General features: G+C 46.2%; 1 pseudogene across 1 annotated transcript; it reads right to left on the bottom strand.

Moving 5' to 3' along the window:
* Positions 1 to 4609: 4609 nt before the first annotated feature.
* LOC311512088 (putative G-protein coupled receptor 33 pseudogene) lies at positions 4610 to 5671 on the bottom strand (annotated as a pseudogene). Its single transcript has one exon. The product of its transcript is annotated as a putative G-protein coupled receptor 33 pseudogene (transcript).
* Between the last annotated feature and the right edge of the window lie 1595 nt (positions 5672 to 7266).

Raw genomic sequence — 7266 nt, forward strand, 5'->3', positions numbered from 1 at the left:
AAGTGAGTTCGCTCCTCAAGCTCGTCACACCTGTGTTTAATAGCAGTTCACATCTCTGCGAGGTACGGCTTCCACCAGAAATTGAGGGTGAGTAACACCTACGTTGAGCTGACACGTGGGGGCCTAGAGACACGGCCGCTGCTGTTTTGATCTAAACACGGAGATGTTTGAGTTCTCGTCCCTATTATCACCTTTTGACCTGGTGTCTTCAGCCACAACAGGGCTGAATTGGGACCACAGATGGCATGTAAGTCCTGTGACAAGAACCGATTCTTTGGGTCTCTAGTTCTTCTGAAAAATCGGGGAGCGGTTATTTGGAGATGACCCCAAATGATTTTTTTGGGGCAAATTAAAAGGGGGACGGGTTGTTTCAGTCTGAACAAAATGTGTTTTTTGCAAGCTTAGATTTTACACATTTTAAATAAAATTGAAGCACATTTCAAGACAAAGCCATTTTGAAAAAGAAAATCAAAATATTTCATTTGAAAATGTCAGTTTTTTGGTGATTGAGTGAAACAATTTGGCAAATTTGATACTAATTCAATAAATGTTTTGGTGTTACTAAGTTTGCTCTAACTGCTAGAGAGATCACTGCCCTCCCAGAGCTGGGGATTGAACCAAGGAGTCCTTGCTCCTAGCCCCCACACTCTACCCTGCTGACCCCGCTCCCCTCCCAGAGGCAGGAGAAGAACCTGAGAACTCTGACGTGAAGTCAACAGAGCGACACTGATTTACACTGTCTGAGGATCTGGTCTGTTCACTCCATGCCCTACTGCCTTACAGGCTTAATATTCCAAAATAACTGGTGATTATTTGTTATGCTTCTATTTTTGGAGGGTTTCCCAGATGAACACTGTCCAGGAAATTAGCACTGTGTCCTCTTCTGGTGATGTCTTGCCTGCTGTCACCTCTGTTCCTGGACCCACGTCACTCCTAGGACCACGGCGTCTTCCTTCAGTTACACTGCCCACTGGCCGTGTCACATTCTATGTCCCCCCGTCAGAATTATAAACGGAAGGGTAACAACCTTTTTGTATGCAGTAACATAAAATCCCTCCTGGCCAGAGGTACAGAATCACTTTAACTGTAAAGGGTTAAGAAGCTCAAATAACCTGGTTGGGACCTTAACAAAAGGATCAATAAGGACAGAAGATACTTTCAAATGTGGGGGAGGGGGGCAGGGGAGGTTTTTTGGGGGGCTCTCTTTATTTATTCCCTCTCTGGATGGAGAGAGAGACCTAGTAGGTAAAACATCTCCTGAAAAGATACCTGAAATGACACATCTAAAATTACAGAAATTGTAAGTAAAGCAAGAAAATGCATTAGATTATCTTTTGTTTTCACTTGTGAATTTTCCCTATGCTAAGAGGGAGTTTTATTCCTGTTTTTTGTAACTTTGAATCTGAGCCTAGAGGGAAATCCTCTGTGTTTAAATCTTTTTATTACCCTGTAAAGTTACCTTCCATCCTGACTTTGCAGGTGTGATTCTTTTACTTTTTCTTTAAATAAAGTAGTTCCTTTAAGAACCTGTTTGGTTTTCAGTGTCCTAGGGACAAAAGGTCTGGTCATTACTCACATTATTCTCAAGCCTCCCCAGGGCAGGGAGTGAAAGGGACTGGGGGAATATTTTGGGGAACAAGGAACTCCAAGTGACTCTTTTCCTGAATTTTTGTCTCAATCACTTGGTGGTGGCAACAATACTGTCCAAGGACAAGGAAAGAATTTGTGCCTTGGGGAAGTTTTAACCTAATCTGGTAAAAATAAGCTTAGGGGATCTTTCATGTGGGTCCCCACATCTGTACCCCAGAGTTCAGAGTGTGGGACCTGTAGTCTACTGTCCGGCCATGCCCCTCAGTGGCAAACTGCGGTCCATGGTCCAGCCACTTCCTTCAGTGGCTCCAGCACCCTCTTTGCCCTTGTGTCAGGGCCTCAGTCTGCAGATCCCTGCAGCCTGCCAGGAGCTGACATTAGCTTCCTGGGTCTCTGCCTGCAGCACTGCTCTGCCCAGGGGGCTTGCTGCCCTCCTCCTGCAAGGCAGCCAGTCCTCCTCCCTTCTCCAGCTCCAGGGAGTGACTCCCACTGCCCTCCATGCACATGTGATTCCATGGACTTCGCCCTCAAAGCGGAGAGTGTTCTCAATTCCAGATATGCTGCCCCGAGGGGTCTTGCTTGTAAAAGGCTCTAGGTTCTATAGTTTTTTTTTTTAAATGGAGTGGCTTGTAACTCTGGAGTTTCTCCAACTAGCCAGATATCTAAAATTCACAGGATTCTACTAGGTTTTTTTCAGACATATAGGTGTTTGGAACCCTTGAGGTACTAGACCATGTCACATTTGATTGGATTTCAAAACACTGTCTCACACCTAGAGCTCTAGAGGTTTCAGAAGCAGCCAAATATCTAGAACTCGTGGTACTACGCTGAATGTGTGTGTGTGTATAGATAGATATAGAGAGTTATAGACATATAGATATATAAACCCAATAGTATCTCATGTGTTCTAGATATTTGAATGGTTCTTGAACCTCTTGAGATCTAGGTCTGACAAGTTTTTAAAAACCCAAACTGGTCCTATGTCAGCTAGGACATCATATATGAGGTTGGAAACTAGAATGTTCTGGACAACATAGACCCTATTGGGTTTTAAAATCTTGGCAGACCTAGAACCCAAAGGTTCAAGAACTAGCCAAATACCTAGAACTCATAGGATCTTATTGCCTTTTGAAACGTGCAGGGAGTTTGAAAACATGATGTCTAAATCTAGCCCACATCAGATCAGATCAGATTGAAAACACTGATGTAGCTGGGACACATGAGGTTAAGAACTGGCCGGTATTCCTAGAATCCATGAGATCCTATTGAATTTTGAATCAGCGAGAGGTGGTGTCTGTCATGGTTGTCAGTCTTGTTTTCTCTGAACAGTAAAAGACATATGTCTAACTTACCTAAAGCCTCCACACTGGGCTGGTGGCCTACGCAGGCCTGACTTCCTGAGACATCCCAGTGGGCTCTAGGTGATAACTGGTGGAGCACCCCAACAACATCTGCCTGACCCCTGGATAGATTCAGAGCTTCCAAGGCCAGATGGAGCGTGGTGTTCTCCTTTCTGAACTCCTGCAAAACGTCCTTGCATTAGTCCCTGGTTGAACTAGAGCCGATCTCTTAGAAAAACAGCCAGTCCTACCTTAAAAATTGTCAATGATGGAAAATCCATCAGGAGGGTCTTTTTAAGTCTTTATTGTCAATTGGATCTGCTGGCCCCAAGAGTTGGCCAAAGTTTTGTAACTTGGCTAGAGCTGGCAAGTGGGAACTTCTTGGTTACTTGGAAGTTACCTCTTCACCACCCTGAAATGTTCACGGGCAGGTGATTTCTCTGGAGCCACTCTTTGTCCTGCCAGATTGTTTTCCTTACCAGCTGCTCTTAAACTAAGCCAGAGCCTCCACACACTAAATAGTGTGACCAGTGACCAGGTTATGCGGTGGTTGTAAAGTATTTCAGAGCCGCCACACAGACCTTATGGAATATAAGTAGTTCAAATAACATCCGGGACTGATTATTACTTTTTATTTTTTATTTCAGGTAGTTCTGGGAGCCCCAGTCCTGGCCCAGGACCTGGCTGTGATAGGTACTGTACAAGCAGAGCAAAAAGACAATCCATGTCCTAGATATCTCACAATCTAAGGAGATGCAATGGGATAGAGACCTGTGAAGGGATGCAGGATACCTGGGTTTGTTCCTGGTTCTGCCACTGGAGAGACCTTGGTCAAGTCACTTCCCCATTCTGTGTCTCAGTTTCCCCATTTGTAAAAACTGGAAGACTGCTACTGACCCCCTTGGTAAAGCTCTTTGAGATCTACTGATGGCAAGCACTAGAGAAGAGCTAGATATTGCTATTATAATATACAGACTCTTTTGTAATATACTACACCTTATGGATTAAAAACCATTCGGAAATTTAGAACCACGATGAAAATTTTAGGAAACAATCTGGAACCTGTTGGATTCTATGTGGTTTGAAAACACTCTAGAATCCAGTGGTGTCCTAGGTCTAGTAGGAAATCTAGAACCCATGGACTTTGAATATGAACACACTGAGACTCTTAGAAAAAAGGAGATTCCAGACACAGACAGAGACATCTAGAGATGCAGAATCCAAGAGAGTCAGTTAGGTGACAGGTTTCAGAGTAGCAGCCGTGTTAGTCTGTATTCGCAAAAAGAAAAGGAGTACTTGTGGCACCTTAGAGACTAACCAATTTATTTGAGCATGAGCTTTCGTGAGCTACAGAGCTCATGCTCAAATAAATTGGTTAGTCTCTAAGGTGCCACAAGTACTCCTTTTCAATTAGGTGAGAACACATTGAGTGATATAAAACAAACAAGATTCTGGAGCTGACTCCTGATCTTGTTCCATTGATGACCCACTGAGCTTGAAAAAATTGAGAGACCTAGAACAGATGGGATTCTCGAGAGAGAGCAGGGAATCTAGAATCCAGGGACACTGCAGGGTTTATAAACAGTGATATACCTGGAACCCATCAGGTTTTAGAACCATAGGAGATCTAGAAACAAAGGGGATGCCAAGTTTTCAACTCTCCCTAAGTCTGGGCACCTTCAGGCCATCTCCTGTTTTGTGTTCTCGACTTCTGACCCCTGTCTTCCATTAGACTCGGGGGCACTGCTGCTGAGATCTTCGACAAAAAACGCTTTGACCAGAGTGAGAAGAGACAATGTGAAGTCATGGCAGAACTTCTCCCCCATGAAGAGGTAGAGGATGGGGGAGAAGGAGGAATTGAAGCAGGACGTGAAGGTGTAAATGACCAAGAGGGTGCCCATCACTGACTCTGGCACCTCCTTCTTGTAGAGCTTCAAGCTGTGATAGAGGTGGTAGGGCACCAGTCGAGGGAGAAGGAATCCACCATGGGAGAAGGAATCCACCATGGCCACCATGACTTTCAGGGGGTTCCCAGCCCACGCCCGCTTCTTCTCCTTCTTCTTCAGCCCCACGCAGACGTAGCATCCCATGATGGTGCAGAAGGGCAGCAGGAAGCCAGCAGGAACCATCCATGAAGATAGCCAGGTGGACCCATCTGCCCAGGTCCTGCATCTTGGCTCCGTTCCAGTCTCCAGAGATGTTGTAATTGTTGGTGCAGATGATTCTGCCCCCATCCACCACGTGGGTCTCCCAGAAAGCCAGGTAGGGAGCACTGAGAGCAAAGGAGGCCAGCCACACGCCCACAACCAGCTTTCCAGCCTGGGGCAGGGTGTAGTGATTCCGAAACCAGACGGGATTGTGAATAAGGGTGTCGAAGTCCAGGGTGATGAGGGTGAGAAGTAAGGAGGTGAACATGCCCAGAGAGAGGTATGCATAGAGGAGTTTGCACATGGCCATGCTGAAGACCCAGTGGAAACCCAGGAGGATGTAGAGGGTGAAGAATGGGATCAGCAGGGTAAAAAGAGGTAGCAGGAAACCAGGTGGAGGAACCACAGTATGGTCACCCTCCTCATCTTCAGCCCCAGCAACCACAGGTACAGCCCGTTCTCCACCACACCCACCAGGAAAGTGGTGAAGAGCAACATGGCCACGGCTAGGTGAGTGGCGCTCAAAGGTGCTGGGGTCTGGCTGGAATTCGTCCCAGTGGTTGGTTGGAGAGTCGTGTTGCCTCGGTCCATGGTGCCCTGGGGAGAGACAGAAGAGACGGGGTTAGAAGGGACGACAGACTAGGGTAAAAGGGAGAGTGGACGACAAGGAAGGGAGAAACACCAGAGAGTTAGGAACGTAACATTGGAGAGGACCTCTCTGGGCACCCTCTGGTCCTCCAGACTATCCAGGCTGGGTATTCTCAGAGCAACTGGGAAATGGCCAGTGGAACTCACTGCTACAAGACAGAGCTACGGGCCACCCCTTGCACTGAGCGTTCTGTGCCCAGGATTTTTGCAATATCAGCACCCTCGTACGGCCCTTTCCTTCCTAAGTGGGAGCAAGGACCCTGGCGTAATAGGGAAATGGATGGAGCCAGTTGGACACGTCAGCCATTTATCACCAGGAATTGCAAACCAGGTCAGGTTCCTTTTCAAAAATTTAATGCAATTTTTGTTGTTGTTAATGGAAAAAGTGGAAACTGGATTTTTTCAGGTTTCAGAAACTAACTGGGGTCAAAATTTGGGAGTTTCAGTAAATGTTTTGGGGGATGGATAAAAAATGGCAGTTCTGGTAAGAGAAAACGTGGGGTTTGAGTCAAATGTTCAGTTTTTATAAACTCTTTTAAGCCCAAATCTCAGGTTTTGAAAATGGATTTTTGGTAAGGGAAAAAAACCCAATCAGATTCCAATAACTGTATTTGGGGTTTGATTCAAAACTGTCAGTTTTGATGAAAACCATTCGGAGGCTTCGTAAACGTCTTGAGTTTACAGAAAACAGCTTTTAGCACAAGCTTCGATTATTGAAAACTGGTTTTCGGGGAAAAAAACAGTGATTTTTATGTTTTAAAAAATCCACTTGCCAGGCTGGCTGTTTGGTTAAAAACAAAACAAGTTCAAGGTTTTTTAAAAAACGATTCTTTTTAAACTGCAAACTCAACACTTTTACCCCCCAAATTTAAAAGTTTGTACATTTTAGGTCAGATGTTAGGAAACACTTTCTAATTCTCATGGGGGAGAAGCTCTGGAATTGGCTTCCAGGGGTGGTTTTGGGATCCCCATCACTGGAGGGTTTTAAGAACAGCTGGACAAACACCTGGTGGCTTTTCTGGAAGATGCTCTTGGCAAATTAGAGTGATTGGGCTCAGTATGGGGGGACTAATTGAGAACCCCTAGCCTGGGCTGTGCCGGAGACGAGACTGGAATGATCTAGGGGCCCGTCTGGCTTCCAGACAGACAGATTTATGAATGAGCAGCGGCAGGAGGCTGAGAGTTCAGAGCAACTTTGCCCTCAGGTCAGAGCCCTCTCCATTGGGTTCTCTTCTCTCTGGGGATAAATGCGTGTGACATCTGGCCAGCACAGATCTGAGTGTAACTGGCACACGTGAGGCTCAGGAGGCTGGGGGCAGGTAACGGGAAGGGGAACTGCCATCTGGTTGATGCAGAAAACCTCAAAAGCTGAAGTGGTTTCACAAAGGCACACGCCTAACCCAGCAGGAGAAAGTGCCGTGCGTCTGTGCCTGGAAGGGGCTTTCCACCTGGCAGCCTTGGGCCTTCTTAAGGGTTGGGACTCAGAACCCCTGGGTTCTATTCCTGCCTTGGGGGATGGGATCTAGTGGTTCAAGCAGGGG

This window comes from Lepidochelys olivacea (assembly GCF_965140295.1).
Source record: "Lepidochelys olivacea isolate rLepOli2 genome assembly, chromosome: 24".
NCBI classification, from domain to species: domain Eukaryota; kingdom Metazoa; phylum Chordata; order Testudines; family Cheloniidae; genus Lepidochelys; species Lepidochelys olivacea.